Genomic DNA, 17,935 nt, shown 5'->3' with positions numbered 1-17,935 from the left:
TAAATCAGAGCGAGTAATTCTCTATTTGTAATTTCTTATTTACTTTACTCCACAAATAAAAGAAACGCTTATATAAAAAGCTACTTGTCCTCTGAATGTATGTGCACTGACTGTTCTTTTGTTACTAACGTTCGACCACTGCGACTAACGATATCCAAATGAACCTCGAATGCAGTATTTTGCCTATCTAACAGAAACTATAGAACAAACGTGACCGGTTTCTAGCCGTACTTTTCTCATAATAGTCAATTTTAGTACTAAAAAGCTTAAAAAAAACACACCATATTGATTTTTTTTTATCCACGAACACCCTTAAAATAATGTTACTATCCATTCCAAATTCTATCCAGATCTATTTATTTGAGACCTTTCCACTATGTCCGCTCCCATTTAAAGACTGAGTTGTGGGGGGGATTCGGTTATGCTGGGAAAGAGTGTGCTGTCTACACTTAACAAGTGTTCGGATGACCGAACTAACTTTCTCAGTTAGAATATTGTTCGGTTAATTCATTATTGTTTCTTTTTTAGTGTTTATAACTGGAACAATTCCTCATCGTGTTTCAGGTACATTTTTTAAACAAAAATAAATATGACTATTTTGGGATCTTTATAGTAGGGGTAAACGTAATCTTTATAGTAGGATAAATAGTTTCGAAAAGAAAACTAATTTCATATGACATTTGACACCAACTTTTCTATCAATGGACCAAATATTTCAACCAAAAATAATAATTTACGAGGTACTTTAATAAGATTCAAGGGTGTGTTTGTTTTTGTACATGCATTTAAAATTTTCGTAGACTCTTAAAAATTCAGTTACTGCTATACATCTTATCAAATGACTTATCAACTTTTATGATTTCGGGTTCAAATAAACAGCTACAACACGAACTGGAATACACCCTACTAAAGCCTGATTGTCACAACTGGTGAATTTCAAAAATGCAATCTAGACTTTAGAACACTTTAGAAGACGGATATGCAATAAAATTGTTTTTAAAACTTGGAAAAATACCAGAGAATCGTATGGAATTCTTCAGACTGCTTTTGTACCATTTTGCATGAATCGGGCATTAGTTTTTAAGTGGCATGAGAGATTCAAGGAAGGCAGAGAGTCTGTGAAAGATTATGAAATGTATGGAAGAAGTAAGAAAGTCAGAACATTAGAGTTGATTGGCCAAATGAAGAATTTCATGAATAAGGACCGTGATGTCAGTGTTGGAACTGTACATACAATTATTCGCGAAGAATTGAAGATACGGAAGATGTGCATGTAGTTTGTCGCAAGGGTGCTCAGAGATGAAGTTTTACACTAACAAATAGTAGCAATTTTCTTGTCGATCGTGGAGCAATGGAACATGTAATTGCAAAGGAATCAATTTTAATCCCAACTTTAACACTCAGAGTTACTACGGCAGTCGAGTAAAAGATATTGTTTTGATGAAAGGTGATGTTAAAATCTCGCTAAAAAATAATAAAGGTGAACTTTGTTTCCGTATTTACATATTCCGTAACGCTTTTCTAATCCCGAAATTTAAACAAAATATATTTTCTGTACAAGTCGCCATTAAACCAGGTGCAATTATAAACTTTAGCCCAAATGTATCAAAACTGGTGTTTAGATCAAAAATTGTCTGAAAGGTCAATATTTTTTTAAATTTGTATCCCAATTTGACCTCTTAACATTTATAGTTTTGGGCTCAAATCAAGTCAAAAAGTTTAATCAATGTCCACGTAACCTACATCTAAAATTTCAAGTGTTTAGACGCAAAAAATGGCGGAGGAGTTTAGTAGAGTTTTCAAAGGTCGAATCGTTGAGCTTTGACCCCGTGACAGCCAAATTTCTGGCTGAAAACCGATTAAAAAGATTTTCCCATATTTCAATATCTCTTATGTCAAATTTGGAGTCTGAAAACTGAAAATTGACGGAGTAGATTGGTACACAAACAGACACACAGACAATTTCACGTTTATGTATATATAGATTTATGAAAATATAACGAGAATTATTTCCCTTGTTTGCGATCCAAACATTCCGTCTTGTCAAATAAAGTTGAATTATTTGCAAATAAAACAAATTAATTGCAAAACCTACAAAGTTATAAGATTTTAAATAATGTGAAAATGGCGATTTGGATGCGATAATAATATTAATAACTGTAAAATAATTTAGTATTTTAGGTTTCTTATACAAATGTGCAAATAAGTATAAGCGATTCGTCTGATCGTATGTAATCCGTATATATTGTGAATGGCGAGAAGTTTTCGGAGTGTTACAATTTTAACCTTTGCCGTAGGTGGCACTCAGTTGCACTTCTGAGCGGAATTTTCATCAAGAGATTCCGAGGACCATTTTTTTTAAAACCGCGGCAGCTGTAGCTCATTTAGTACGGCGCCCATAATGAAAAAAAAAAAATAGACATTTTTTTTCTTCTTTTTTATTTTGTTTTATTTTAATCCTCCTCGGTTGGTAATGGAAAATGACAGACGTAGATTAATTCTATCTTAACAAATGAAGCATGGATGGTCTCCCGTGCCAGGGGACGTCAACTCCTGGTGAAAATGAACAAACGGTGCATTTTTAGGCCTTAACATATGTAAATTCGAGTTCTGCATCATGCAAAAAAGAAATGACTAAGTTCATCGTTTGTTCCACCCCTATTTATTCCACCTATTCCACCCCAAAAGTCCCCAAGGCCTCAATATATTTAAATTTGAGTTCAGCACCATTCAAAACTGCTAAGGAAATTTTGGACAAATATGGTAAAATAGTCCCAAAAATGGAGTGTTCTCATTCGCCCTAAAAGTTATCGTGAAGTATAGACAAACAAAATTATATAGAAATCAGTTAGTTTTATAAAAATCAGAAAGTTTTATAAAAATCCAAGGCATCTTTTTTTTTTAATCAGCAAAAAAAAAACTGTCAATTTTAGCCACCTTAACTCGAAAGCCACCGCAGGGGGGAGGGGGCAACCGGAGTTTTCCCGGAAAATTCGTTCTGTTACATTTTTACTTATATAATATTTAATGATTGTACAAAATTTAAAAAAAATCCAAGGCGTAATTATTGAGATAAGTGCGGACAGACGAACGGACGAACGGACAAGGGTGAATTTACAGGTCCATCCTCCTTTTCTCAGGGGACCAAAAATCATATAAATGTAATTTTTTTTTCTGTTTTTATTTTCTTTGCTGATCGGTTTTAATTTTTACTGAATTACTTTTGAGAATATTTACATTTCAATATTCAGTTGATATTGCCACAATGTATAGGAGTATTAACACCGAAACGCTGGTTAACTCGTATAGGCTATTCAATGTTTATATGTATGTACACACATATACGCATGTAAATATAAGTATGTATACATATATGTATATATGTATATATCTATACATATATATAAGTATATATATGCATATATATGTATGCATGCATATATGTATATATGTGTGTATATGTATGCATATATGTATATATGTATTATGTCTATATGTATGTGTACACATGTGTATATATATGTATATATATATATTTATCTATGCATATATATATATGTACATACACACACACACACATATATATATATATATATATATATATATATATATATATATATATATATACTCGGGGTTTTTTATATTCAAAAGTAATGGACTAATGAATTCAATGAGGTTGTTAGATAGTGCTCAATAAAAAGAGCTGATAATACTTGTTTATTGTTATATAAACATGCTCACATCCCGCTGCTACAAATAGCCACTTGTTTCAATCAAACAACAGATATCATCAGGCAGCGACTTTCTCTATTCCTTTTTTTTCTCTTCTCAATCACTCTCTCTCCATTGTAATCTTTTAACTTTATTTGAATTGCCCCTCCCTCTTTACATTTTATAATTAAAGTTCTGTGTTTTAAGTTTTTTAACTCCAACTTTTAAAGAGTTCCTACCTAAAATAAAAATCCATTATTCATTGAACTTTTGAATAGTCAAGTCGCTGCCTGATGATATCTGTTGTTTGATTGAAACAAGTGGCTATTTGTAGCAGCGGGATGTGAGCATGTTTATATAACAATAAACAAGTATATATATATATATATATATATATATATATATATATATACGAGCAAACAGTTAATAAAACATGTTAAAAAACACTTTGAAATGAGTTAAAAACATATTTAATCTGAAAAGGAAAACTAGATGAGTGGATAGTCCTTAATCCGCGGAGTTTCGAATTTAATTAACGTTCTTGAAGTTATACATTTGGATTTTTCCGTCACTGGATTATTTATCTCCCACCAGACTATCCATTCACGTGTAATCATTTTTTTCTTCACCATATTCCCTCTGCTTCACTTTTTTTTTGTTTTCAAGTAAGATCTTTGACTTACTTGTTGTTTCATCAAATACTTTTGAATGCAAAATCCGATCCTCCATTTTGCTAATTCCTACCCTCTGATGAGAAGGGAAGTATTTCTTCGAAACTCCGCGGATTAAGGACTATCCACTTATCTAGTGTTTCCTTTTCAGATTAAATATGTTTTTAATTCATTTCAAAGTGTTTTTAACATGTTTTATTAACTGTTTTCTCGTATTATAAGCTCTATCTCCTATTTGGTTTTATCGAGCTTTTACATCTGGCTGAGATAACTTTATAAATATTAATTCTTTAATATTTATAATATACTTTAGTTTTACCATCTTGGATCATTTTGGTAAATTTAATTGTAATTTTCATTTTATATATATACATATATATATATATATATATATATATATATATATATATATATATATATACATATATATATATATATATATATACCATGCCACAGCGATGTCCATTTAACCCAGTGCAGACATTCGTGTTCATGTGTCATCTTTACTTCAGGCCACATAAATCGGTTGCGCATTTGAAGAGCCACCAACATGGCCATGGGAGATGAACTGGGGTCTGAGGCTGGATATTTTGGTCGTCAGGATGGCGATCAACTGCAAAGATGAAGCAATCATTATGTATGTATGTATGTATGTATGTACGTATGTATGTATGTATGTATGTATCTATGTATGTATGTATGTATGTGAATGTATATCTATATACATATGTATATATATATATATATATAAAACTGTATGTGTATATAAATGTATATATATGTATATATATGAATATATAGATATTAATTTTGTATCCGTCAATATATGCATATATATATATATATATATAATGAATGAATGACAAAAGTCTATATTCCAAAGTTCATCACGTTCACCATCTTATAATTTATTCCTTTAATTCAGTTAACATTTACAATCCTTGACAATATCTGTTTCGTAGCACAAAATCAATCACTTAATTATTATATCAATTCGACTAAAACCTGATAGGAAGTCTACATTAATTTAAATTAAATTAACGTACAAAGCATGAAAATTTAATTTTAATTTATAGAGATTAATATATAAATAAATAATATATTAATATAATATAATATATTAATTATTAATATTATATAAGATTAATATATAAATAAATAACATTGAAAATAAAAATGAAAATATTAGAAATAAAGTAATAATAATGTTTAGGTAGATAAATAAATCTAAATTAAGTATAATAATTTTAATAATAAACTAGACCACCCGTGACCCGTTGGGTCAGTACGTTATATTAGCTATGGAATTCATGTATGAGCGTGACACTTGTGGCATAAAGAAAATAGTTTTTTTTTTTACATAACAGAAGCATTTCTATGAAAGTATATTAAAATGAAAAAAGAATATAGATAGATTTCTATGAGTCGTTCTGTTTATTATAATTGTTATTTTTTTTTAAATTACAGTTACTAAATTATAAGTGGTTGGTCATACTTATAGGTAAATATGCACTGAACAGGTATCATAATCCTTATTATAGTTAAATTCAAATTTTGATATATCATCTTTTAAATGAAATTGTTAGTTGAAAGTACAGAATAATTAAAAAAAAAAACACTCTCCACATGTTAATAATGGCTTTTTAAATAGAAAATGAAAATAAAATGTAACTTTTTTCATTTGATTTAAGCAAACATTCAGTACCCATTGTGTAAAATATTTAATTTGTATGTTAATAATAAGGTCAATAAAATTAAGACAATTCTTTTCTATTTACATTTTTTGTACAATTAATTTTTTTTAAAGAAAACTTTTGTTATCCTTTTGCTTAATTGAGACTTCTTATCAGGTTCTAACTCTCTTATATCCAGATTAATTATATTAATCAATTTATTTTATTGAATATGTATCGCTGAAAAGCACGGGTGCTTAAGCACTTATTGTACAGAAAATAAATATTGTATTCATATGCTAATAATAAGGTCACTAAAACTAAGACAATACTTTTCTATTTACAACATTTTTTGTACAATTTGAGTGTTTTAAAAAAACTTTTATGTTTTCCTTTCGCTTAACTCTACTGAGTGCAACATATAGTTGACCATGTTGAAAGACAGGTTTGTCTAGATAAACTAAAACTTTATGTAAGGTCTGTCCTTGAGACTTATGAATAGCCATAGCAAATGCTAATTGTATAGGAAACTGGACTCTGGCAAACGGAATATTGTCACCTTCAGATAAGACCATTTTCAATCTTGGAATTAAAACGATTTCTCCTTCAAACTGTGATGCAATAATTTTAGCAACAATCAAATTATTATACAGCTCCTCTATTATTAGTCTTGTACCATTACATAAGCGTGGTGGATCAATATTCCTCATACATATGATTGGAGCTCCTTTCTTGAGTTCAAGTTTATGTGGAGGTAATCCTGATAACTATCGAATCAAGAAATTCTGTTGGGTAATGTGTAGCTTCTGTTCCTTCAAGAACAGAATTAAATGACAAATATTCTTTGACTTGTCCAGGAAATTTTTCAATACAATTATGATTTATTGCTCTAACTGTATCATTAAATGGTACTAATATGCAATTTTCCGCAAACATTTCTAGATTGTCAAACGAAGGATAAATGTATTCAATGCATTGGTCAACATTATCTGCACGGATTATCAAATCTTCAGGCAGTTCAATCTCACCATTTTCATTTTTTTCAAGTTTGTCTTCACCAATCTTTATAATAAATTTAGAGTATTCATCATCATCATCTTGAACTCTCATGTTTTGTTTTAAATAAAATTTCTTAAATTTACGCCACAAAAACGACTCTTTGATGCAAGCATTGTAAATGTCAGCATCATTTCCTCTTTTTATGACTGGTAGTAGTTGCCTGAAATCACCACTGCACACCGTCAATATCCCTCCGAATGTTTCATTGTTTCCACATATATCCTTGAGAGTCCTATCGAACGTCTCTAAACTCTCCCTTCTTATCATTGGACATTCGTCCCAAATAATAAGTTTTGCTGCCCTTATCAAGTTGGCTGTTTCTGATTGTTTATCAAAATTACAAACATCATTTTCTCTTACATTGAGAGGAAGCTTGAATCTGGAATGAGCAGTGCGACCACCAGGCATCAATGTTGCAGCAATACCTGATGATGCTACAGCCAGTGCAATTTGTCCTAAGCTCCTTACTTTTGAAAGAAGAAGTTTTATTAAAAAGGTCTTTCCTGTGCCTCCTGGAGCATCGATGAAAATCAATGAAGAAGAGTCTGTGTTTAAGCAACTGCATATAAAGTTGTAGATGATCGATTGTTCGTCATTTAATAAATGTTGATGTGTCTTTACATATGTCATTTGCTCTGCTATATTGTAACTTTGCTCATCCATTATGGCTCTATTTATGTGAATCACATTAGGTAAATTCTGAGGCAAAGGCAATCCAAAATCTTGCAGTGATTTGTCAGCAGCACAAAGTTTATCATTTATGTACCTCAACGTGTTGTTGATGGCATTTTTATTGACCATGTTCTGATTATTGACTTGGATTTGCATTGCATTGTAGTAATCCATTGCCATGGAGTTGGAAAATCTTTCCCACAACTCAAGAGGATTTGAACATTCTGTGTTTAAAAGTATCACAATGAACAGATCCCTTATCGCTCTTGGCATTCTCGTTTTATCTGCATCCTCCATTGTTTGTATCCAGTGGTTGTCATGAAGCAGTAATCCTCTTTCTTTGCAAGCAGTTTTAAATAATGGACATATATGACCTGCTACAGTTCGCAGAGATTCAAAAGAATTAGGTCCTTTTACATGGTGAAGTAGTAGCCGCAAAAAGTACAATTCACCACTATTTGGTGAGACTGTGTACATACGACCAAGAATATTTGCTTCAAAAACTCCTGGGTGGTCAACTATTCTTCTACCCATTTTTCTTCTTTGCCATTTCTTATTTTGCCACACATAGTATTTTGGGACAGCCGAGTAATAGAGTGTTCTGGCAAATTCATCATTCTAGCAAATATTGAAAAACTCTGTTAGAGTTGTGCAATAAGCATTTCTATTAAGGTCTCTGTTGCTTGTCCTTTGAATATAGATCATATGTTGATCAGGGAGATGTATCTGAAGACGAACAACTGCAGGTTCTCTAACATGAATTGGAAATCCCAGTATCATCGAAACTGCTTCTGATGGTCCAATATATCTTCCTGTCAAGTATTGCTTAATTTCGTCTTGGCTTACACTGAAAACTGCCTGATCGCTTCCCTTTAATGTATATTTAATTACATATTTAATGGATTTTACAGAAGTGCATATTTCTACATTTAAGTGACAATTAAATAACTTCAAGAGAGTCATGTTGTAAGGTACAACCCATTTGGAAGTTATAGGTTCATTTCTACCTTCTTTATAGCCTTGATGACCTCCCATTTCTGGTGACCTTCGCCTATAAATAGGGTAGGAATCATATTCTTGTTTCATCACTATATGGTTTTGGGTACCTCTTTGAACAGCTCCCATTTTTCCAGCACATAGATGTACTGTTGCAGTTTGGTCCATGTATCATATGCGTCAATACCAATTCATGTTCTTCTGGATGTTCGACTTTATTTGGTATTTCAGCTTGAACAAAATCATCATAATTCTGGGGTCTGGGTTTAGATTCTTCTTCCATCCATAGCAGGCAATGAAGGTGTGGTAAACCTCTTTTCTGGTATTCAACACTTATAACGTAGGCAATACAATTACCCAACAGACCTTGTGTTCCTGTTAAATATTTAATGAAAAGTTTTCTTTTTAAATCAAAAATTCTTGCAATTATGTCTGGTCGATCGTGAGGAAATTGGTTCTCAATGAGATTATCCTTAATCTCAGGCCAATTTGGATTGCATGTCATTGTGATGAAGTAAGTTGCAGTCCCATATTTTCTAACATACATCATAGCATCTTGACATCTTTCCATCATATATCGTGGACCACCAACAAATGTTGATGACAAAATAACTTTTCTGCCTATGTTACTAAGATCATCATTATCATGTAACGCATCGACAAAACCTCTGTATGTTGTAGATCTAAGAGAGGATTGATTCAATCTAATGTAGTTCAAACGATCTACTTCAATTTTTCCTGCCATATCCACAACATACTGCTGAAACAATCTCCCACCTCTTAATATTTGGTTAAATTCATCATCACGGATCATAATGCGGTAGGCATAATAACGCATAGCAGTTAATTTCCGGTTATTTGTCATTGTCATCTCGGGATGCCAGCCATCCTCACCATCAGGGAAAAACAGTACATACTGTAGTGGATCATATGATCGATGATATTCCGATATTGTTTGAAGCTGACCACCTTTTTCTCTCAATATTATGTGGCGTGATGTTGTTTGCTGTTCATTGTTATTTTGAATAATAATTCCTACTTCATTAAAAATCTGATTATTGTATCGCCTTTCATACTCATTAATCGGTTTCCTCGTAGGATCTATAACAATAACTGCATTAGGTATGTTGTATATCATGTCCTTAGTTTGTTGAAATGCAGTCACATAGATATTAGCACGTCTTAGAATATACTCAATATTTTCTATGATATTCCGACGTAACTCAATGTTCGGGTACATATTCATCCGAACATCAATACTATATTCTTTGTCAAGAAAGTATATCTGAATAAACTGAGCTTGATTGTCTGGCTCAGGTAATAATGATCCAATATAGTGATGAATCTGCCCTTGAATAACTATAGATGGATTCCATCCGTGTTGTGGCTTGATTTCTTTGCAACCAAAAGATGTCATTTGAAACAGGCTATTATATTGTCTCAGGTGTCTTCTGAAGTGGCGAGCTTCTTCACCTTGATCAGCATACAAATAATAGAGTTCATGTGGCAACTTGTGCAACTTTGGCAATCTAACCTTGCCATTCATGCAACAAAAATGTGCAGTTTCTCCAACAAAAAGTTTTGCTTTACAATGAGAACATAGCTTATTCAAATTTCCAACATTTCCCTGTAAGTTTGCTCTGCGCTGTAAATTATATTGACTATTTCGCAAAGCAAGTATGTTGTTTATTTCCACAACATTCTCGTCACCTCGGTTTCGTTCATCTCTTATTCTTTGGCTACTCAGTCTCTCTTCTCTTTGTTGTGCTGTCTCGCTAGCTCGTCTTTGCTCAGCTCTAATTCTCTGCCTGTTCAGTCTCTCTTCTCTCCTCTCTGTTGTTTCATTATTTCTTGTCTCTTGTGTTCGCATTCTTTGCATGCTCAGTCGGTATTCTCTTCGCTGCGGCGTTTCTAAATTTCGATATCTATAATCTTTTTCCCTTTGTTTTTTCAAGCGAATTTCTCTTTGTTCACTTGTTTCAGAAGCTCTTTGAAGTTTATACGTTTCTCTAGAACGAATCAGTCGAGTTCGTCTTTGTTGTTCAGTTTCAGTAAGTTGTGGCATGCCAGAGGGACCAGCTTGTTGCTGATCCACATTGGTTTCGTCGTTGATTTTGGGTTTTTTACTTTTTATTTGGTTGTGTGACATATTAGTAAAGTTCTACAAAGAATGTAAAATAATTTGTTACAGCTTTGTGTAACAACTTCTGAAAAATTTAAAATATTAAATGTGTTAAAAAATGGATGTAATATGTGTAAAACATATGATTCAAGTATTTGTTGTTAAAAAACAACAAAAGGAAACACTATTTAATGTAATAGAAACGTGTGCATTTAGCAATGCGGCTTTCCGTTTTTGTGTAAAAACTTCTGATGAATTTAAAATATTGGATTTAAAAAATATATTGGATTTAAAAAATGGATTTAATATGTATAAAACATATGATTCAGGTATTTGCTGTTTAAAAACAACAAAGGAAAACACTATTTAATGTAATAGAAATGTGTGCATTTACCGATTCAGCTTTCCGTTTGGAAATGTAAGCAGACGACTTTAAAAAACATGGGAAGAAGAAAAAGAAATTTTTTTGTAATAACACCCTCTAGTAAAAAGGTCTGCATTAGTTAAGGGGGATAACTCTATCCAGTTTTACATCGCTCCCTTTTTCTCTCTCTCACACATACACGTAACTATTTCTCGCGTACGTAACGAAAACAGAGGGAGTAGGAGTGTTGAAATCTATGAGAGTGAAAGTGAGAGGTGTTTTCTTTCACCGCCGCTGCTTCTATTAATAATGAGTGTTGTTTTTCTTGTTTGTTTACTTTTGTTTTTTAAAGGGGAGAAGTTTTTTTGAAACTGCGACAGACTTTACGAAGTTGAATGTTTTTAGCCGTTAAAAAAAACAAAAAACTACGGTAGATTTTATAAAATTATTTATTTATAATGACATGAATTAAAGATTTCTCGCGTACGTAACGAAAACAGAGGGAGTAGGAGTGTTGAAATCTATTAGAGGGAAAGTGAGAGGTGTTTTCTTTCACCGCCGCTGCTTCTATTAATAATGAGTGTTGTTTTTCTTGTTTGTTTACTTTTGTTTTTTAAAAGGGAGAAGTTGTTTTGAAACTGCGACAGACTTTACGAAGTTGAATGTTTTTAGCCGTTAAAAAAAAAAAAAAACTACGGTTGATGTTATAAAATTATTTATTTATAATGACATGAATTAAAGATTTCTCGCGTACGTAACGAAAACAGAGGGAGTAGGAGTGTTGAAATCTATTAGAGGGAAAGTGAGAGGTGTTTTCTTTCACCGCCGCTGCTTCTATTAATAATGAGTGTTGTTTTTCTTGTTTGTTTACTTTTGTTTTTTAAAAGGGAGAAGTTTTTTTGAAACTGCGACAGACTTTACGAAGTTGAATGTTTTTAGCCGTTAAAAAAAAACAAAAAACTATTTGATCAAATTAAATGAAATTGTTTGTATTAAAAGCGATATAAAAATTCCGGAATTGGAATAACGGATTGAAGACGTTGCTATTTACGCATGCGCAACCGGATGTTGAAAACCGGAAATCTGATTGCAAACATACAAGATCCATAGAGTTTTAGTATTATATAGATTAAACACAAAATAAATGAAAAGGGTACGAATTTTTGATGTTGTATTAACTGATTTAAAAAATATCACGATAATATATAGTATACACAGTATTAGATTCTATAACATTAATTTATAACTAGTTTAATTGAGTGTAATAACCAAACAGCATATGATAAACTCAGATCAAATAACATTTCGGCTTAAATATAACATACTTTGAAGAATTGGATTAGAAGAAAATATATTAAACTATCATGACATGATAATTTAAGTATTTTCTCTATGTAGATAAATATTTCATATAAAATCTATCTACAGGGTGGTCAAAAAGTCAGGTAACATTTTAAAGAAAAACGATATTAGCAATACAAATAACTTTAAAGACGCTATTGTATCAGGCTTCTTGCCATAAACGCTATCCTTTACATAGCCCCAAAGCCAGAAATCAGGAGGGGTAAGATCCCTATATAAGATTATAATGGATCATATTGTTTTTTCTACCTTTAACATGTTACCTGACTTTTTGACCACCCTGTATATATCTATATATCTATAAAAGTGAACGTATCTGTGTGTCTGTGTGTGTGTACATTTCCATGCTCAATAACTTTGTCAGGTTAAAGTCTACAGACTCGAAATTTGATATACAGAGTACTGAAATTTGGAAAAATCTTTGTTATCGGTTTTTCGGCAAGAAATCTGGCTGTTAAAGGTCAAAGTTCAACGATTTGACCTTTGAGAACTCTACCAAACTCCTCCGACAATTTTGGCTCTAAACAATTGAAATTTTAGATATAGGTTCCTTGGACGTGGATCTAACTTAATAACTTGATTTGAGCCCAAAACAATAAATGTTAAGGAGTCATAATAGGGGTCAAAGTAAAAGAAATTGACCGCTTTTTTTTTCTTTTTTTTTTTTTTGCTCAACATACACCTCCAAACACCCGAGCAACCCCGGGCTGAAATACTAGTATATCTATAAAAGTGAAAGTGTCTGTCTGTGTGTGTATGTCTGTCTGTGTACATTTCCCTACACAATAAATCTGTCAATTTTTAATCTACAGACTCGAAATTTGATATACAGTGGACTGAGATTTGGAGAAATATTTGTAATCCGTTTTCGGCCAGAAATTTGGCTATTAAGGGGTCAAAGTTCAACGATTTGACCTTTGAGAACTCTACCAAACTCCTCCGACAATTTTGGACATAAACAGTTGAAAATTTAGATATACAGTCCTTAGAAATGGATCTAACTTAATAACTTTATTTGAGCCCAAAACAATAAATGTTAAGGGTCATAATAGAGGTCAAAGTTAAGAAAAAAATTGATCTCTGCGGTCTCTACCAAATTACTCAGACAATTTCTGGTCTAAACATTTGAAATTTTACATAAAGGATATTCAGAGATATGGCAAGCTTTTTAATCGGTTTGGGTCGATAATTTTAGTTACTAATATATAAATGTATGTATGTATGTATGTATGTTTGCATGCCTGCCTAAAACTTTCGATAGGGGTGACGGATTTTACTAATATCAGTATCGTTTTGATGTTAGACCTTTCAGACGACAAATATCGAAAAATTGGCTAAAAACATTAATATCTTCCCCTTCAACTGGGCATTTTTTTTTTTTACAGGGGGTCGCTTTTTTCGCCGATATTTTCGAAAGTCATCCTGTCCTTTCGATTGTCTAGCCTTAATTTCAACCCACATCACTTCCGGTTTGGCAGTGGTCGTAACAGCAAAGACGTCGGTTTTTTCCCCTGTATTTTCCTCCTTTGCGGTACAGGTTCGTGCCTGCCTTCCTACTACCAATTTTCTTTTTTTGCTCAACAGATACCTCCAAACACCCGGGCAACGCCGAGCACCCATGCTAGTATAATTATTAAGATAAATAGAATAACAATGGTAAAACTTTCGAAATTAATTAAATAGGCCAAATGTATTTAGATAATGATAGCAAATGATGGCAAGATATGACTAAAATTATATTTTAAATGAACCATGAAGGTAAGTATGATAATATATTTCACATAATGTAGTTTTTAATAGAAAAGTGATAAATAAGACCAGACATCTATATTCTGTAATTAAATATGTATAAAAAATTAAATATTAAATTAGAATATAGAATTGTAGTTAATCGAAATATAATTTCTGGATTGATCGTAATGTTTAGACATGTTAAACTTTAGTTTACTAAGAATATTAGTTTATGGGTTATAAATTTGTAATAATCATAATATTGCATATATATTTATAGTTATGGTTAATGTTGAACCTGTTCACATCCATCAAACAGTGATGACTAAGACTGAAATGCCAAATATTTTGATTTCGATTCTGGCTGATACTACCCACGTTACTTTTTTTTTTAAACTCTTGAAATAACTTATTGGGTACAATATAATAATCAATGGAGAATGTAAACCACAATAAAAATAATTGCGTTATTTGCAATTAAAATATATTAAAGATATTTTACGTCCGTATATCTTGTATATAATAGAGTGGGCGCAATTTTCCCCCTCTGGACAAAATTTGCGTAGATTGAAATTAACAGATGACACATAAAAAATCATTACGTTTACACCATTAGCTATTACCTATTTACCTATTTACCTATAGCACGCATTTACATACACATTATTTTGTATTATTAAAACATTACTTATATTCCGAGGAGCGCCATGTTAATCATCGTCGTAACCTACACAGGGAGTAACTAGATTTTCACCACCTCGTCCACCAGTCCTTTTACGCTCCTATTTCACACGTGTACCTTTATACACAAGTTACGGATACTGCGTTTATACAGTTCTTACCAGATTCATAAACTTATAGCCCAACCATTAAATTCCCGTCTGTCTATTCGAAAAATAATAACTTCTCCCTTACAACTATCGTGATCGTGATTGGCTTAGATCATACCGATCTCTTATTCTAGATCTCTTATTCTACACATTAAAACGAACACTAAATCAATCCGGTATCCAATATGGCGACTATCGCTAGAGGAGGCCAGATTTTTACATTACATAAAGTGCGAGGTAGATATAGAAAAACAGAACCGAAGCGAAAGAAACAGACTGAAAGTGAAAAAGAGATAGATAGAGAGAGATTAGATCATCGTATCACCAGAGAGAGCGAATGAGAGAGAAAGAAAGAGAGAGAGAGAGAAAGAGAGAGAAAGATTGCATTTGTTTCTTTTTCTTACAAGTGACATCTAACATTATTGTAAACAAGTATTGCAGTTAATACAAAAAATATTACATGCTAAATACACGAAATAACCGAGGCGAGAGAAACAGAGTGACAGAGACAGACAGACAGACAGATAGAACGAGAGAAAGAGATTTTAAAATAATCGTATCGGCAGACAGAGAGAGACTAAGAGAGAGACTAAGAAAGAGAAGCATAGAAATAGAGAGATTAGAGATAGACAGACAGAGAGAGAAATAGCGAGAGATAGAGCGAGAGAGAGAGAGGGAGAGAGAGAGAGAGGGAGAGATTTTAGAATCATCGAGATAGAGAGATTAAATTATCCATATTTAACCGACGAGAAAATGTGTGCGTGAAATTTGCATTGTATGCGTAATGCTTGGGCGCATAAGGATAAGAGTAGAATAGAAAAGTTTTATTTACACCGAGGCTCTTCCTGTTATTCGTGGCAATCCAGTGGTGCATTTTGCTGGTGCTGGCAATGGTCCCGTTGTCATAACTTGGATCGGTTGAGAGCATGAGTTGTACAGTGGCGCATCTCCGATCTCGCTCGTTGAACATTGTGTCACTTTCAGACATGATAGAAGGATCCTGTGGCTCTTGGGATTCGTACACAACTTGCCAACAAGTAAACGACCCGCAGAGAAAGAAAGAAAACCAGTTTTCATCAAGCAGAAATGGAATCACGTCGTTTTTTCTAGGTGGAGAACTGTATCGTTCCACCGGGAAAAATTTTATTTGGTATTGATGCCTAAAAATAAACAAAATAAAACAAGAATTTTCAGATTGATTAAAAGAATGGTATAGTCTTTACATTAACGTTTACTTCCAGCCATTTTCAAAACCGGAATTGTTTGGGATAAGTAAATGTGCTTCATAGACTTCACTTTTCTGGACTAAAAAACAAATGCATTAATTTATTTATTTATGAAAATATAACTAAAAGCTTTGCAGAATTATTTCCCTTGTTTGCCATCCAAACATTCCGTCTTGTCAAATCAACTTGAATTATTTGCAAATAAAACAAATTAATCGCAAAATCTACAAAGTTATAATTTTTTAAATAATGTGCAAATGTCGATTTGAATGAGATAATAATATTAATAACTGAAAAATAATTAATTATTGTAGATTTATTATACAAATGTGCAAATAAGTATAAGCGATTCGTCTGATCGTGTGTAATCCGTATATATTTTGAACGGTTAAGACGTTCTCGGAGTCTTACACCGTCAATATCTAATGACGCCCTTGCCGTCAGTGGCACTCAGTTGCATTTCTGAGCGGAATTTTCATCAAGAAATTCCGAGTACCATTTTTTTAAAACCGCGGCAGCTGTAGCTCATTTAGCACGGCGCCCATAATGAAAAAAAAAAGACGTTCTCTTTTTTTTTATCCCTTTGTCATGTATACTGAAACATTTAGATGAATGATCCCCCAAAACACTATCTTTACAAAGTGTGTTATTTTTCTGTTAATATTTTCCTTGCTGATCGTTTTTAACTCACAACGAATTGCATATGAGAGATAAAAAATAAAACTAATATTCAGTTGATCTTTTAGTGTCTAAGTGAAATAAAAAAAAGCTGATTAACTCGTATAGGTTTTAATATATATATATATATATATATATATATATATATATATATATATATATATATATATATATATATATCAAAATATATCAAATAAGAGACGTGTTACATTTAACACTTTAAACCCAAATAACAACGCGATTTTTTTAACCTTTATAAAATAAACGAATGTTTATTTTTAAAGAGAGAGATATATTTCGGAGATATACACTCCTTTTTCAATTTATATATATATATATATATATATATATATATATATATATATATATATATATATATATATATATATATTCCTCTAATTCTTCGTCATGGTGTTGAATGGAAATTTCACTCAACACCTTTTATGGATAAACCTACCCAGACTTTTAAATCACGCGTGACAACGCGTAATTATCCGGCTACCGAAAAACCACAGTTAACAACAAGTGGACTTAACTTAAAATTCTTTCATTCAACACCATGACGAAGAATAAGAGGAAAAACTATATATATAGATTGAAAAAGGAGTGTATATCTCCGAAATATATCTCTCTCTTTAAAAAATAAACATTCGTTTATTTTATAAAGGTTAAAAAAGATCACGCCTCTTATTTGATTTTCAAATTTCACTCAACGCCTTTAATGAATAAACCTACCCAGACTATATATATATATATATATATATATATATATATATATATATATATATATATATATATATATATATTCGACAATTTTCTAATCTACAGACTTGAAATCTG

At 31.9% G+C, this 17,935-nt stretch overlaps 2 pseudogenes; both read left to right on the top strand.

The window, feature by feature from the left end:
* The first annotated feature begins 2,282 nt into the window (after positions 1-2,282).
* LOC145256694 (U11 spliceosomal RNA) lies at positions 2,283-2,400 on the top strand (annotated as a pseudogene).
* A 14,440-nt stretch (positions 2,401-16,840) lies between these two features.
* On the top strand, positions 16,841-16,962 carry LOC145256693 (U11 spliceosomal RNA; annotated as a pseudogene).
* The last annotated feature ends 973 nt before the right edge of the window (positions 16,963-17,935 follow it).

The sequence above is a fragment of the Euprymna scolopes genome, chromosome 32, assembly GCF_053919585.1.
Source record: "Euprymna scolopes isolate OS-2025 chromosome 32, ASM5391958v1, whole genome shotgun sequence".
NCBI lineage: Eukaryota > Metazoa > Mollusca > Cephalopoda > Sepiida > Sepiolidae > Euprymna > Euprymna scolopes.
This window is presented reverse-complemented; position numbering and strand designations above follow the sequence as displayed.